The sequence below is a fragment of the Danio aesculapii genome, chromosome 16 (genome assembly GCF_903798145.1).
Source record: "Danio aesculapii chromosome 16, fDanAes4.1, whole genome shotgun sequence".
NCBI lineage: Eukaryota > Metazoa > Chordata > Actinopteri > Cypriniformes > Danionidae > Danio > Danio aesculapii.
In genome coordinates this window covers 10,226,650-10,245,252 of record NC_079450.1, presented here as the reverse complement: position 1 = coordinate 10,245,252, position 18,603 = coordinate 10,226,650, and positions in this window count along the sequence as shown.

Here is an 18,603-nt window from a genome sequence, read left to right as displayed (position 1 = left end):
TTTTTGTCTTTTGTTTTTGTCTTACCTGCTTTCTGGAACCGTTCTTTGCCAGACTCGAACCCATTCGATGCGGTCAACTCCGCTGTGCGTTTCAAATCCTCCCATGTATGTGGCAAGCCACTGGACAAACTGGTAACAATACGGAGTCCATCCGGAGGTAAGCGGTCAGCTGGTAAGCGTGAAAAGAACCGTCATCATCCCACCCATAGCGTTCGTTTTAAAGACACAATGCAGTCATATATACCACTGGCTACATAATTTGTGACCTCCAATGTATATAGCGCTACGTTTTCAGAATAAGCCTATGTTGGTTTGTTAATACAGTGATACAGTGTTAATACAGACCTAAAGTGTTACCAATTTACTTATATACTTGTTTTAATATAATTAGAATACCTTTTTACAATTTGAAACATGGAGATTTGGTACATTCATTAAAAAAACCCCTCAAGATCATGTGGGGGGGGGGTCGAATCAAGATCGCAATCTTTTTTGATTAATCGTGCAGCCCTAGTGCATTGCTAATCACTTCATAAGTGTTTAGTTTTTTGTAGCACCCTCAGATATTTTAGGCATTCAAATAGTTGCATCACGGCCAAATTTTGTCCTATCCCAACAAACCAACTTTCATCAATGAAAGGCTGAACATCAATCATTTTATTCAGCTTTGTCATATATATATATATATATATATATATATATATATATATATATATATATATATATATATATATATATATATATATATATATATATATATATATATATATATATATATATATATATATATATATATATATATATATATATATATATATAATTGACTGGTTTTGAGGTAATGTATAAACCCAACTAGTACTTTAAGATCAATTATTAGTTGTAATTTATAGTACAAATTCCCAAAAATAATAGTTAAGTACAGTACGTAAGCTCTTTGATGTTGTTTGAAGGCTTCTCTCCATGCTGGTGTTCGTGTCCATCTGTCATTGCTCTGAGCAGATCCGGCTCTTTTCCGGACAGGAATAGAACAGCTGTCCCGGTGGACTCTGGCTGGTCCCGCAGCACCTGTTCTGACCTCAGGGACACAGTTGTCTCTCCATTTGTTTTGCCATGGCAAGGTGTCCTTGGCTCTGGGCTGGCCTGCACTACAAAGAGAAGCACATAATGATTTATGGAGTTATCAAAGGTTTTCTGACCAGTACGATCTTGGCATTGTGTTTTCTTTTATGCACCAAAAATATCTGTCACCATGCCAAATATTGATACATACAAACAAACAAACATTAGCAACATTTGAAATATTTAAAATAGTCAATGTGAAACACCATTTTATTTACATACAGCAGGGAAAATAAGTATTGAATGTGCACCATTTTTCTCAGAAAACATATTTCTAAAAGTGCCGTTGACTTGAAATTTTCCCCGGATGTTCCTACCAACCAACAAAATCCATATGGGCAGAGAAAACAAATCTAATTAGTTTACAAATGAAGTTTTGTGTAATAAAATAAAATGACACAGGGAAAAAGTATTGAACACATGAATGGAGGTGAAGGAAGGTGTGGAACGGCAGTGAAAGCCCAGACAGCAGCTGAAATCTCTCAGCAGTTCTTCAGCAACCCTCTGCCCTTCCTCAGTGTGAATTAATATCAGCTGCTTCAGTCCAACATCTACATTAGCAGGCTAATAAAGATGAAACCAGGGTGGACATCGATCAAAAACAGCAAAATAACGATCCAAAACACAGCCGAGGAAACTCTCAAATGCTTTTAGAGAAAGAAATCAAGCTATAGAATGGCCCAGCCAATCACCTGACTTGAATCCAATATAAAATACAAAATAAAGATCAGATTTGATAGATGAGACCCACAGAACAATCAAGATTTTTATGCTCTGTTGAGGTCTGTGAAAAACTCACTTCTGAGCAATTCGTGTCACTTCATTCTCCATATGAGAATTAATAATTTTTCATTTTTTTTGGTTTGGCTGTAATTGAAAAAATGTAAATAAAAATGTAAAAAGGTTAATATTATTAGCCCCCTTGAGAAAAAAAAAATATACATATATACATCTCCAGAAGAAAGGGGGGCTAATAATTCTGACTTCAACTGTATATATACAGTTCATGTTAACTCTCTGTGCATTAATGTTAACAAGCACAACTTTGGATTTTAATAATGCATTAGAAAATGTTGAACTATGATTAATAAACACTTTAAAAGACTATTGATACTTAGCTAATGATGTTAGTAAATACATTAACTATGAAGATTTAATCTAAAGTGTTACCCATTAATATAAGGCACAGGTTAAACAATTGAGCTGGTCCTTGATCACACTACCAGTTTTCTTAGTCCAGCAGCTCATACTGTGCTTCATTTCAAATGTATCTTCAGACTTCCACTGACCCCCAATATATATATATATATATATATATATATATATATATATATATATATATATATATATATATATATATATATATATATATATATATATATATATATATATATATATATATCTTTACACATTTTTAACAAATAAACAAACCATGTGTCCAATTCAAACATAAAAAGAGTGTAAAGTTTAGACAAGTATAGTAAACCGTATATTTTCATCTGTGTTGTTGATATATTCAGAAATATATCATTAATAAATAACACTTTAAAATAATGTTCCATTAGTTAATGTTTGTAATGGATTTACTCACATGAACAAACAATTGGTAATATAATACATTTATTATTGTATTCACTCACCTGTTAATGTTAAGTTAAATGACATTAGTTCATGTTAACTTACAGTATAATCCAAGCACAACTTTGGATTTTAATAATGCATTAGTAAAGTTAAACGATGATTAATAAAAGCTTTCCAAGATTATTGATACTAAGAGTAGCTAATGTTAATAAATACATGAACTAATGGACCATTATTCTAAAGTGTTACCCATTAATATAGGGTACAGGTAAACAGTTGAGCTGGTTATGTCACATCTGTCCTTGATAGCCTTATCACACTACCAGTATTCAGTGTGCTTCATTTCCTCTACTGTATCTTCAGACGTCCTCTGACCCCCGTTTGACACCCTCTGGCTCACGTTTGCCCCACTTCACAACACAATGCTGTTCCTAATGGCACTTTTATCAGTAATTCAGCTTTCATCTGAGAAAGTGCAGTTCGCGTCGCTGTGGTCCCTCCCTTCTGACATTTGCAATAGAATGCCAAACGCAGACAGGAATGGTATGTTCGACACTGACCCGTCCATGACCCTGCGCCGCATTTTGCAATGGCCCCGCTGGGCGTGTCGTGTTGGGACAGTAACTGCGCTCTCGCGTTTGTGCTTGATAAAGCGTTTAAAGTTAGAGATTCAATGCACGAATTCTCAAAGCGTCGACCTGGATGCACAACCTCAAAAAGCAAACGGATACATTTTGTATATGATGAAAAGGGTGAATAAACGTCTTGATGCAATGAAAATCACATTAGAACTAATGCCAGTCGGAACTGAAATTGGGTTACACAAGCTTGAGTGAATGGCTGGCAGATTAGGAAAAGAAAGTGCTGTTTATGAAGGATTACTGAAAAATATCAGTCCTAAACAAAATACTAATAAAATAATCAATGCATTTAATGTGCAGAAGACTGTGCCATTTAATTTATAATAAATTGTATGCATTTTTTTTTTGTCATTATGCAAATTGTGTTTTATAAAAAATTTTTACAATGTGTAATATTAGTGCTAGAAATATATATATATATTTGTATTTGGTGTATTTAAAATGATTTATTGCATTAAATAAATCCCTAATATTATAATTATATATATTATATAAACAATTTTAATGAAATTACATTAGAATTATTATAATTATAATATTAATAATAATATTAATAAATCAATAATAATTACTATTTACATTTTCCGTTTTATTATATTAAATTCTCAAATTATGTCAAAGAATATGTATTCGAAAGAATTATATTCGAATTATATATATTACATAAAGGATTTTAATTATATAATTTTATATTATAATTCTTTTAACTATAATATTAATAACAATATTAATATATTAATAATACTTATTTACATTTTTCCATTTATTAGATTAAATTCTTAAATTATGTAAAAGAAAATGTATTTGAGAGAATTATATTCTAATAATATATATTACATAATTAATTTAATTATATTATAATTATATAGTTATAATTATAATATTGATAATAATATTAACAAATTTATAATAATTATTATTTACATTTTTCGTTTTATTAAATTACATTCTTAAATTATACAAAAGTATATGTATTAGAAAGAATTATATAAATATAATAAATAATTTGTATTAGATGACATAATAATCACATAATTATTATAATTATAATATTAATAATATTATTAAAAAATTAATAATAATTATTTACATTTCCCCTTTTATTACATTAAAATCTTAAATTGTGTAAAAGAACATGTATTCGAAAGAAGTAAATTCAAATTATATATTATATAAATAATTTTAATTATATAATTATATTAGATTATAATTATATAATTATTAGAATTATAATATTAATAATATTCATACATAATATTCAATTATGTCAAAAAAATGTTTTCAAGTCAGCGCCAGTGGTGTAGTGGTTAGTGCATCGACATATACACTCCGGTGCTCACTGCGACCCGAGTTCGATTCCCTCCTCACGGTCCTATGCTGATCCTTCCCCTCTCTCTGCTCCCCATGCTCTCCTGTCCATACTCTATACTGTCCTGTCCATTAAAGGTGAAAACCCCGAAAAAATAATAATACAAAAAAGGTAATGCTTTTGAAAGAATTATATTCAAATTATATATTATATAAATTATTTAAATTATATCATAATTATATAAATATAATAATAACATTAATAACAATATTAATAAACTAATAGTCATTATTTACATTTCCCCTTTTATTATATTAAATTCTTAAATTATGTAAAAGAATATTAAAAACGGGTTGATCAAACATTTAAATAATACAATTATAATTACAGTATTTTACAATATGGATATACTATAACATTAACTGATTAATAATACTAAACATGTTGTGGTATATTTACAAAGTAGGAGTGTAAATATATATCTAATATAAAACCTTTAACATAATAATTGTGTTAGTCATAATAATGACTAACGCAATTGACGTCATAAAAGCTCTATAATGATCTAGTCCCATCACATTATATTAAACAATACTCCATTTATAAGCAAACAAATTGACGAAGCGTTTAGAGATTCAATGCACACGTTCTCAAAGCCTCTACCTGCAAGGATGCGCAGCTCAAAAAGTGGCTGCTGCAGTATTATTTTCAGCTCAGCCGTTTTGCGTTGGCTTGTGTTAAAGGTGTGAGTATGTGAAAAAGCGTGTACGCGGGGTGAATAGTGCGAGATGTGCGTAGTAAGTGCTGTGTGTCGGTCGCAGGGTTTGTAGCTCCCAGGGAGATCTGTGACCGGCGCTCCTCAAGTTGAAGGTTCATCCTCAGTTCAGAGGAAGGTTCACCCAGCGGTCAACAGGCTATTCTGCTAGCAGGGCACTCACGCTTTCTCACTCCGTCTCGCCCTCCCTCTCTAGCCTTTTTCGCTCTGTTTTCTGGCTGTAAGCAATCAGGCAACACTAAACTACTGTACTAAACGCTGAAGCGGAGTTGTTTTACCTTTTATGTCAAAATACGGCAATGTTTACCTGCACTGAGGTTTGTTTTTGGTGTATTTCAATAGCAGAGAGACCTTTTGAGCATACCGGGCTGGCATTGATGTGCAATTTTTACAGTCTCTTTGTCTCTCACCAAAATGCATTGACCTATTTCGAAGCGTAACTTACAAACAATGAACTGATACGTGTGAAATGACGTGCATTTGCAGCCCCCGGCCTTTCAGATGATGAAAAGGAATTAATAAAAGTCTCTGAAAATCACATCGGCACTAATTTCAGACTTGGCTGAATATTAAAATTTAATTGAACAAATAAGTAGCACCAACATTATGAAATTAAATATTAATAAGCAGAATAACAAATATATTCATTAATCAAAAACATTTATTGTTATTATAATGTGCAGAGGACTGATAAAACAATATCTGTCCTTTTTAATGAATGTAATTAATTTATACATATACAGTTAAAGTGAAATTGTTTTTATTTTATTAATCAAGTGATGTTTAACAGAGCAAGGACATTTTTCACAGTATTTCCTAGTATCTACAGTATATGGAGAATGTTTTGTAGAGAAAGTCTTATTCATTTTAGTTTGGCAGGATTGTGTATATAAATATAAATAAAAACGGGTTAGTTCATTATTATTATTAGGCCTTTAATAAATATTGTTTTTCCGAATTACTTTCTGTTGTTCAGTTACTTGTTTAATTAACCTTATTAATCAGGATGCTCCGATCAGGATTTTTGCAGCCGATACAGAGTAACGATTCCTTGTTGTGCACTGTAAAAAATAAATCTGTAAAATTTACGGTAAAAACGGGTAGCTGTGGTTGCCAGTACTTTACTGTTAAAAATACAGTACAGACCGTAAAAGGTATTTCTCTTTTTTTTGGTAAACTACCGTATTTCATTAATTTATAGAGGTAATATGTCTGTATTTTGAATTACCAACATCTACACATCTTTTGTTACACAGATAAACACGTTAACACAGCCATATGCAGGTGGTGATGAGCAAGTTACATAATCAACCAATGCTCAACACAAACAACTTTTGCCACAAGCAGAAAAGTATATTCGTATATAGAAGGTGCTCAGTGTCATTCACACAACTACTAAACACCAGAATGGTAACACGCATAAAATTAAAGTCATGAAATAAATATTGTTTATCTACATTAGATGTAACATAAATCTCTAATGTACATCACTGATGGAGAGACAACTAAAAAGATCCATAGTAATGTCAACAAAAAGCATAAAAAGTGATGTGCCATACAGGGAATTCTGGGAAAGTCAATTTACGGTTATTCACCGTATATATTAAGGAAGCATACCATTAACCAGATTACGGATTGTTGTACAGCTTTTTACCGCTGAAATCACGGCCATCTTTACAGTGTGGTGAACGGCCGTTACTGAGAACCGATTCTGATGCTTCAAGCTTTATAATGCATTAAGCACATTTTCACTCTCAGTATGACACTTAAGTGGAGTTAAGTGAATGTTGCATATAATCCTTTAATAGTTTCTTATAAATATTTAATGTGGACATGTCATGATCAGAAACAGCTTTTAAAAAAAAGAGCTAAAACAGTTTTAAAAATGGTAAGAAAAATGACTAACTATGCAATTTGGAATCAATGCAAACGATGGAAGAAAAATTCAACATGAAAAACTTTGGAGGATGCACTTTTTAATGCAAAAAGCGCATTCTGTGTGTGATCTTACTCTGCCTAAACTCATAAACAAACACTTGGGATAGGTTCATAAGATCGGCCAGACTAGCGAGTACCGATCGAGTCATGAAATGTGATTATCGGCCGATACCGATCTCTGGCCAATCGATCAGAGCATCCCTACTAATTAACCTAGTCCAGCTTTTAAATGGCAATTTAAGCCAAATACTAGTATCATGCAAAAATAAATAGTAAAATAATTTGTACTGTCATCATAGCTAAGAGGAAATAAATTAGTTATTAAAACTATTATCTTTAAATAGAAGATGAAAAAAAATTCAATTCAATTCACCTTTATTTGTATAGCGCTTATACAATGTAGATTGTGTCAAAGCAGCTTCACATAAAAAGGTCATAGTAAATAGGAACAGTGTAGTTCAGTTTGTAGTGTTTAAGTTCAGTTCAGTTTAGCTCAGTTCAGTGTGGTTTAATAATCACTACTGAGAGTCCAAACACTGAAGAGCAAATCTAACGATGCTCAGCTCTGCAGATCCCAAACCATGCAAGCCAGTGGCGACAGCGGAGAGGGAAAAAAACTTCACTAATGGCGGAAGTGAAGAAAAAAAACCTTGAGAGAAACCAGACTCAGTTGGGCATGATCATTTTAAAATCTTTCTGTTAACAGAACTTAGATTCTTAGATTAGAGAGGATCTGTTGTGAATATTAGTAAGTTTGGTTCTTTTCTTTAGCGCCACCTATAGCCAGTCTTTCTAACATTTTGTTGTTTATTGTCTCTGACATTGTATATACTGTATATATCTCACTCACTGATTCACCATCACTTTTTGTAAATAAATCATTTGTTCACTAATTCTTGTTGTCCACTCTTACTTTGTAGCACAATTTACCTCAGAGGTTTGCGTAACCAAATCCTCAGCTCAAGTGTACAACCCCACTCCGCTAGACTGCCAGGGGTTGTAACAAATCAAAATTTCACAGGAGAGCTAATAATTTAGTTAATATGCAAATTGTATGCATATACTGTACTTTTGAGAAGCTTTTGTATCGTTAATCACATTATAATATTAGTACTAAACAGTTTTGATATACTTGTGTAATAATGTGTATTTGAAGAGAAATATATGAACATGAACTAACTATGAACAATGTTTGTACAGCATTTAATAATCAAAGTTCAACATTTACTATTAACATCCAAACTTATGCTTGTTAACATGAACTAATGATGATGAAAACATATTTTCATTAACTAATCTTAACTAACATGAACAAATACTATAATAAATGTATTGTTCACTGTTAGTTCATGTAAGTAAATGCATTACCAACTCAACCTAATTGTAAAGTGTTACCAATATATGTAATAACAGTGTTTGGACCCCAGTTTTCCTCTACACATCTACATTTGTGTTCTGCAGGAAGATAAAAATGGATTTGCATTGAAAAAATAATAATAAATTAAAAGCAAATCACCATACAACCATATTCTATGATAAAAAGTGAGTTTTGTGTGAGTGGCTGTTACATCCTGATGGATTTGTTACTATTCACGTTTTCACAGCAATAACAAATAATGCTGTATAATATGTCTATAAAAATCCACTCTATTAAATTTTGATCATTTGCTGTGTTCTGAACTGCTGACGCAAAGGCTGAAGATTCTGCCCTAGACAAGTGTGACGCAGAAACTGAAAGCTTACAGTCACAGTTTTCCTCCAGCAGCACTTCAGACACCTCTCTAAGTGCACAAACATTGCTCTCAATGCAAACTGTGCTAAATCAGCAACTGAATGCGCACTTAATTTGATTTATAAAAAGGAAAAATATATAGTGATCAGCATTAATTTTATTTCCATTCACGTTCAATGTAATGTTGAAAGTAGGGCTGCACAATATATCGTTTTAGCATTGATATCGTAATGTGTGTATCCGCAATAGTCACATTGCAGGATCTGCAATGTTGACTTGGGATTATATTTGACCAGGAGCCACAGTTCAGAACATGGAGTCATTGGAGATTTTTACCAAAATGGAGCAAATGTTTATCATTTGCATGTTTTTAAGGCCTGTCACTGTATGCGCTTATCAAGAGAGTTTAAAGCATTCAGGCACAAGGAATTGTACCATTTGAAACATGAATTGTATCAGTTGTGCAAATTGTCATGAACAAACTGAAAGAAGGTGAAGAATGCATGGAGGCAGTGGTTTTTATATTCATGTAAAAAATAATCATTTTAATCCGTTAATTTTTGTTTTTTGTTTTAAAATAAAGATATTTGTGTATTGCTTTACATCTTGTGTGTATTAAGCAATTTGCAAGCATTTGGACCTGCATAGACGCATAACTAACGCACTCTGCGCTGGACTTTATAGTTGCTCAATGGTGCAGCCTATTTCAGTTTCTCAGAATAGCTACGAGCCAACAATGCGCCTTGACACACCTCCATTATAGATCGGCACACCCATGAGTCCACAAAGTGGTTAAAATGGATTTGCCGTTTAAAAAATGTGCCGCAAAATGAGAAAATTAGGATTGAACTGGTCTGAAAATAGCAACAAGTCGCACCATACAGGTCTTGCACCCTATTGCGCCAGGTATATGATAGGGGCCATTAAGTTAAAATTTGAAGAACTTAAAAAAATTGTTGAAACCTAATTAACTTCTTAAAATGCTAAAGAAACATAAAAAAATATTTGTTGTCTTGACTTTCTCTTTAATTTTTACGGTTCAACAATGAACAACTGTATTTTAATTATTGTTAACAAAGATGAATAAATTCTGTTACACTGCAAAAATGTAATGACAAGTCAAGACGGCAACATTTTTTATCAGGTTTTAACCACATTTTTTAGGTTACAAAGTTTAACTGAATATTTGTAGTCAGTTTGACTGATGTAAGATGAGATGAAAAGTTCATTTGATTCTAAAGGCATTCCCAAACTAAAAGCAGCAAGGTTTTTGTTTTTTTTAACAGTGTAAAAACGGTTTGTTTGTGACAGTAAATGCCTAATAGGGCTGCTCAATGTATCGTTTCAGCATCATTATCGCAATGTGTGCATCTGCAATAGTCACATCGCTGGACATCATGCCATTTCAAGGGAATTTAAACCATTTAGACACAAAAAAAAAGTTAAAAGTCTGCCACTTTTTTCACCACAAAGATTAACTGTTTATTTATACAACGAAATCTATAAAGTGTTATTTTACATTTGATTATTGTTGTTGATTAATTTCTGTACCTCGATACTCCACCGAAAACCACAAAGCGCTGCTTATTTAATGTTTTATCGTTGTGCTATTGTTTTTTTATTTAATTATTTAATACTTTTGCACATTATGCAGATGCACTGCCCTAAAAAAATCATCCCAATCAATGTAAAAGGATAAATTCTTTTCAAATACAGTCATCTTGTAAAATTATATTCATATCGCAATATACAGCTGAAGTCAGAATTATTAGGCCCCTTTGATTTTTTCTTCCGTTTTAAATATTTCTCAAATTATGTTTAACAGAGCAAGGAAATTTTCACAGTATGTCTGATAATATTTTTTCTTCTGGAGAAAGTCTTATTTGTTTTATTTCGGCTAGAATAAAAGCAGTTTTAATTTTTTTTAAACCATTTTAAGGTCAATATTATTAGCCCCTTTAAGCTATATATTTTTTGTTAGTCTACAGAACAAACCATCGTTATACAATAACTTGCCTAATTACCCTAACCTGTCTAGTTAACCTAATTAACCTAGTTAAGCCTTTAAATGTAACTTTAAGCTGTATAGAAGTGTCTTGAAAAATATCTAGTCAAATATTATTTACTGTCATCATGGCAAAGATAAAATAAATCAGTTATTAGAAATGAGTTATTAAAACTATTATGTTTAGAAATGTGTTGAAAAACATCTACTCTCTGTTAAACAGAAACTGGGGGAAAAAAATAAACAAGGGGGGCTAATAATTCTGACTTCAACTGTATATTGCAGAAAAAAAAAATATCGCAATGTTGTTTTTTCCATTATCGTGCAGCCCTTTTACCTAACATTAAATATTCATTCACTCATATTCCTTCTGATTAATCCATGATTAATCAGGGGTCACCACAGTGGAATGAACCATCAACTACAATGGCATATATTTTACACAGCGGATGCCCTTCCAGGCGCAACCAAGTACTGGGATACATTACTTGTCACGTATTGTAAAGTGTGACTGTTTTCCCTCATGAAAAAAAAAATGCAATCTGTGCCAGAAAGAACAAACTGGTTGTCAGTGTAAATGTGACCTGTGTGTACCGTGGCAGTGTTAACACTCCAGGTTGACTGTAATGCATCAAAAGCATCTTATTTGAGCAGCCGTCTGCATGCACCGATGGCTCTCTGCCTGACCGTCTGCATGTATTGCTGAGTTTCATTTTGCGCGAGAGATCGAAGCTCTTCTTTATGGCTTTGAGTGCGACCTTTGTCAACCCCAGCGAATTAGCTAGAAGCGTATCAGCTGCGCCGGCCTTTTTCTCCACCGTCCTATTAGCTGAGTAAAGCAAAGCGGGGGTCACCTTTAAGTAACCTTATCTTGTAATTGGGTTCAAGGTTAAGTGACCTGGGAGCATAGAGGTCCAGGGTTAAGGTTGGGGTGATGGGGAGGGAGGCAGCATTTAATCACAAATGGGGGAAGAAATCAAGAAGCGGCATCCAAGCGTCTGGATCAGATTTGACCGCAGGGGGGGTGAAGGGAAGTTGTCGAGCAGCCCATATTCAAGCCAAGGTCTTAGAGGCTTTTAACCTTAGCGCAAATCGATGCGACCAGCGACGGGGCTAATATTTATCTTACAGATGGGAGTATTAAACGAGAGCTTTTCCTTGACAGACCCGCAGCATCCTGAAGCTCCTCTAATTGAAATGTATGCGGGAAAACGGGCGATGAATGAAAAACAGCCACTGACAGCTTTTCGCTCCAGCAATTCGCCCCCCACATTAGCTGCCCCGTGAGGAGACGAATGAGCAGCGGCGCAGGTTCAGCCGGAGCGACCCAAAGACCCGTCCACTGCCAAGGGCAAGGAAATTGGCCAGATTAAAGAGCTTGTAAATAACGAGTCATAAACATCTGCCTTATAAGCTCATCCGTCCACCAGACTTTTATTTGGCCATTGAGTTCTTACAGATACTGTACAGCATTACTGTGAATAGGGCTGGGCGATATGACAAATGATATAAGTCATCTCATATCCTGATTTTATATATATATATATATATATATATATATATATATATATATATATATATATATATATATATATATATATATATATATATATATATATATATATATATATATACACACACACACACACACACACACACACACACACACACACACACACACACACACACACACACATACATACATACACCACATGTAAAGGTATACAAATTATTTACATTACATTTCTGATTTTATTTAGAACTTCAGAGGAAATGTTCGATTAAAAATGTTGAAATATATTTTTAAAAATTATTAAAATAATTAAAATGAAAAAATGAAAAATGTATGATTCCAGATACAACATAAAAGAAATAATAAACATTGCTAAATAAGCTGGAAAATGTAAACATTTCAAGACTGCAACATTCTTGCATGGCTGTTATTCATGTTTCTCTCTGCATCCCCATAAAGGCGTCTAATATTCTGCTCATATCAATTATGAAAAGGTGTTACTGTAAACAATGTATTTGGAACACGACAAATTAAACAAAGCATAATATTAAATTACAGAGTTTTTTTATTGTATCCGTATGATATATATCTTCACATTGCGAATTTACATAAGTTTACTCAAATTTATGGTAATTATTTGAAGAAAAAGGCAATATGTAAATATTAAATATGACATGTTTTCAAATTGTGTCAATTCAATTCCTGGAGGGCCGCAGCTCTGCACAGTTTTGCTCCAACCCTAATCAAACACAGCTAATGCAACTAATCAAGGTATTCAAGATTCTTTTGAGTGCCTTGATTATTTGGATCAGCTGTGTTTGATTAGGGTTGGAGCAAAACTTTACAGAGCTGCGGCCCTCTAGGAATTCACTTTGACACCTATGGTATAGGGTATATGCCGAAGCATGCTAATAGGACTGTTAATTTGCCAGTAACCTGGGCTAAGTGCTTCCGGTAAACTGTATGCAATTGCAAAATCGGCACGTTTGTTTTCTTTAAAAATCTGCGACCTCCACTGGCTGAGTGGTATCCGATATAAAGTGGGTCTCAGATTGTAGAGTAATCTATTTATTATGCTGTTTGTAAAGAAGCACTGCATTAAATTACATCCCCCCCCCCCCTCCCATGTCTTTATAATATGAGCATTTATTTTACCCCAGTACGTTTAATGAAGCTTCTGCTCTAGCCTGTCGATTCTGACAGGCTCGTGCAAGTAAACGGCTTTTTGTCTCGTTTTAGGCTTGAGCAACTAAATGAATGCCAAAGTCTATTTAACTGATTGTATTGTAATTACATTACAACATTGATGCTGTAAAAGGAACCGTATAAAATGGAAAAAACTCACAATAACAGGTCACCGGAAGTTTAATCAGTATGGGAACAACACTAGCTCGGCATATACCCTATTCTTATTTGAGAGACACGTTACTAGTAGTTTAGAAAATTCAAAAATACAAACTTAATTGATTGCCAATCTAGTGAACCAGTAATAAATTTGAGTAGTATAGTACTTTTTATGGCATACTCATATTATGTTGGTACTATGACATTTTGCAGTAGTCTTTACTATTTTAGCAGAAAATCTTCATGTGATTTATGTGGGATTTTTTCAAAGTAGGATCTCTTCTGTAAACCTCATTATAAAGTTATGTGTTAGCTGCCCTGAGCTGATCTCAAACACTGTTTTCACAGACAATTAAGGCATTTTTAAACTGATCATTATCTGCTACATGAAGCCGACCCTTTCATTTTACATCAGATGTCACACAGGTGTTATCAATAGGAGAGGCGACTTCCCACATGAATAAATAATTAAGCCCAAAATATTGATTTGACTTGAAATATTTAATTAGCTCACGGAACACAAAGCATCCATATTAATCTAGTGTGTTTAATATATTCATTCATTTTCCTTTGGCTTAATCCCTTATTTATCAGAGGTCGCCACTGCAGAATGAACCGCCAACTGTTGCAGCATACATTTTACACAGTGAATGCCCTTCCAACTGCAATCCAGTTTTGGGAAACACCTATACACTCTCACTCATACACTACAGCCAATTTAGTTTATCCAATTTACTTACAGCACCTGTCTTTGGACTGTGTGGGAAACCGGAGCACCCAGAGGAAACCCATGCCAACATGGGGAGAACATGCAAACTCCACAGAGAAATGCCAACTGACCCAGCAGGGACATGAATCAGCAACCTTCTTGCTGTGAGGCGAAAATGCTAACCACTGAGCCACGTGCTGTTGTGTTTAATATATTGGGACATTAATTAAAAATAATATTGTATCATGAAGTACTGATATGGCAGTCTAAATATTGTACATCCCTACTGGTTATTAAGTTATAATTTATTACAGTACAAATCAATTGTCCTGGTAAGAAGATGAATACAGCAACAATAATGTAATATGAATAATATTGGATAGCAATTTTAGGATAGCAATTTTATTTTCAATATAATTCTGATAATACGTTATACGTGTTAATAGTGTTTATATTACATTTTAGGTGTGCAAAAAATTGTTTATACCATGTTTATTGTTCTATATTTGTAATAATATTGATAAACACCAGACTGATTAATCATTTTATATTTTGCCTTTAATAAAAAAAATACAATATAATATAGTCATTTTAGAATACTTTAATCATTTTAGCCTTTTCAATGAAGTGTGAATATTTTAGCCAACTTTAAGTAAATGCTCTTAAACCTTTCAGAATTAAATAATTCAGAATTATTGTGTCCAATTAAATTCAAGTATCTATAATATTTTAAATACTATTTGTCAAATAAATTGTCAATAAATATGGGTAAATCGGTGGTTCACAAACATTCATTGTCAGACACACTAATTTAAAAGTGAAAATCAAGCGTATTAACTTGACTTTGACTTTATTAATCCCCAAAGGGAAATTCACAATTAGGTAACACTTTATGCTAACTTAATGATAGTTAATGTATTTATATACTATTAATGTATTTTACTAACATTAAGTATGAATAATCTTGTAAAGCATTTATTAGTTAGTTAGTTCAACATTACCTAATGCAATATTAAAAACCAAAGTCGTGCTTGTTAATATTAGCTAATATTAAAATATGGACAAACAGCATAATAAATAGATTACTAATAGTTTGTTCATGTAAGTAAATTCATTAACATTATAATGGACTTTTCCCTCATAAAATCATTATATTTGATTGCTAGTCAACTGCTAACTGGTATACTTGCATTTGAAGCACTCCTGAATTATTAGCCCCCTGCATATTTTTTCCCCAATTTCTGTTTAACTAAAAGAATATTTTTTTTCAACACATTTCTAACCATAATAGTTTTAATAACTCATTTCTAATAACCAATTTCTTTTATCTTTGCCATGATGACAGTAAATAATATTTGACTAGATCTTTTTCAAGATACTAGTATTCAGCTTAAAGTGACATTTAAAGGCTTCACTAGGTTAATTAGGCAAGTTAGAGTAATTAGGCAAGTCATTGTATAATGATGGTTTGTTCTGTAGACTATCGAAAAAATATATAGCGTAAGGGGGCTAATAATGTTGACCTTAAAATGGTTTTAAAAAAAAATAAAAACTGCTTGTATTCTAGCCGAAAGAAAACAAATAAGACTTTCTCCAGAAGAAAAAATATTATCGGACATACTGTGAAAATTTCCTTACTCTGTTAAACATAATTTGGGAAATATTTAAAAAAGAAAAAAAAAATCAAAAGGGGGGGGGGGGGTAATATTTCTGACTTTAACTTAGAGCGGCATGCTTAATCAAAAAAAGATTGCGATCTCGATTCGACCCTACACACGATCTTAATTCAGCTTTTCTACAATTCAGCCAATTATCTTTTCAAGGTCAGGAGAGAAGCGTAAAGGCGGCCGCACAAGTCTTTACAGCAACATGGACAGCAATGACAACATGGACACCTCCAAATGGCATAAAAAGTTTCACATACTGTATTTATAAGGTATACTTCACCCCAAAACATCATTTCTGTCTTATGTAATGATGTAGCCGCAGCCGCGAAATGACATGTGAGCTAACGCTCTGTTTGTTTACTACCGAGAGGACGCGCGTGTGTCCGCCATTGATGTCTACTTTAGTGAACAGAACATGCATAGGCTGTGAATAACAGCTAATAAAGTTGTAAATAACGTTCAGTTTTGTTGCACAGAGGGATCGTTTGGGAGCCACACGGGAAGTATCACAAAGTGACAGCAGCCATGAGGGCATTTGGCAATGAAAGTGAAACCGGCGCGCACATCATTTAAAGGGCACCTAGGTTAGCCCTTTTTTCAGATTTAATATAAGTGTTTTGCGTCTCTAGAATGTTTCTGTAATGTTTCATCTTAAAAACACCCATCAGATTTTTTATTATACCTTTTATTAAACTACTATTTATACATTTTTTCACTGGGTGGCGGTTTTGGTGTACTGCTCCTTTAAGGCTAGTCCTCCCCGCCCACCGTTTCTACGTGCCTTTCTGCGTGCCTTAATCTCCTCCCTCGGCTGCGTCAGACAACAGACAGACATAAAGGAAGCAGATCTTACGTAGCGTTTGTGAGAAATACTACAGTAAGAACTTTACCAATGAGTATTTGTTGTGCAGTTGCATTGATGAGTCACACAAAGGTCACGCACGCACACACAAACCGCAGCAGACACACACACACACACACACACACACACACAAACACACACACAGACAGAAAGACAGAGCGCTCGTTTAGCTTCGCACTCTGTTTGCATGCATATGTGACAGGATACAGGTTAATCTCCACTGCTGTATGGATATCTGTTATGTTAATGTACAAAATAAACCTGATTTAGCATCCACAAACCGGGATTGAAGCGTCTTCCTTTATAATTGTTCTGAGAATCAGAATCAGAATCAGAAAGAGCTTTATTGCCAGGTATGTTCACACATACGAGGAATTTGTTTTCGTGACAGAGCTTCTACAGTGCAACAGAATTACAGAGACAGGACAAAAAACAGATAATAAATATATATTTTTAAAAATAGAAGTAAGTAGTGAGTGCAAATATACAGATTGACAAGTGTATGTACATGTTTATTACTATATACAACGTTATATGTGCAGCTGTTATGTGCAAATTGGCATGTAAAGTGTGTGGTTAAATAAGTGTATATGTGTATAAAAGTGTATAGCAGTAGTGATGTTGGTTCCGCAATTATTATCATCAAGTGTTCATGAGATGGATTGCCTGAGGGAAGAAACTGTTTCTGTGTCGGGCTGTTCTGGTGCGCAGTGCTCTGTAGCGTCGACCAGAAGGTAAAAGTTCAAAGAGGCAGTGTGCTGGGTGTGAGGGGTCCAGAGTGATTTTGGCAGCCCTTCTGCTCGCTCTGGATAAGTACAGTTCTTGGGGAGTAGGAAGGGTTGTACCAGTGATTCGCTCAGCAGTCCGAACTATTCGACGTAGTCTTTGGAGGTCGTATTTAGTAGCTGAGCTAAACCAGACAGTTATTGATGTGCAGATGACTGATTCAATGATGGAGGTGTAGAACTGTTTCAGCAGCTCCTTTGGGAGGTTAAACTTCCTCAGCTGACGAAGAAAGTACATCCTCTGTTGAGCTTTTTTGACAATGGAGTCAATGTGAGTGTCCCACTTCAGGTCCTTAGAGATGGTGGTGCCCAGGAACTTGAATGACTCCACTGCTGCCACAATGCTGTCCATGATGCTCAGTGGGGGGAGAGCAGGGGGGTTTCTCCTGAAGTCCACTATCATCTCCACTGTTTTGAGCGTGTTGAGCTCCAGGTTGTTGTTACTGCACCAGACAGCCAACTCCTTAACCTCCTGTCTGTAGGCAGACTCGTCACCGTCCTGAATGAGGCCGATAAGTGTGGTGTCGTCTGCAAACTTCAAGAGCTTCACAGAGGAGTCTTTTGATGTGCAGTCATTCGTGTACAGGGAGAAGAGCAGTGGGGAGAGGACACACCCCTGGGGG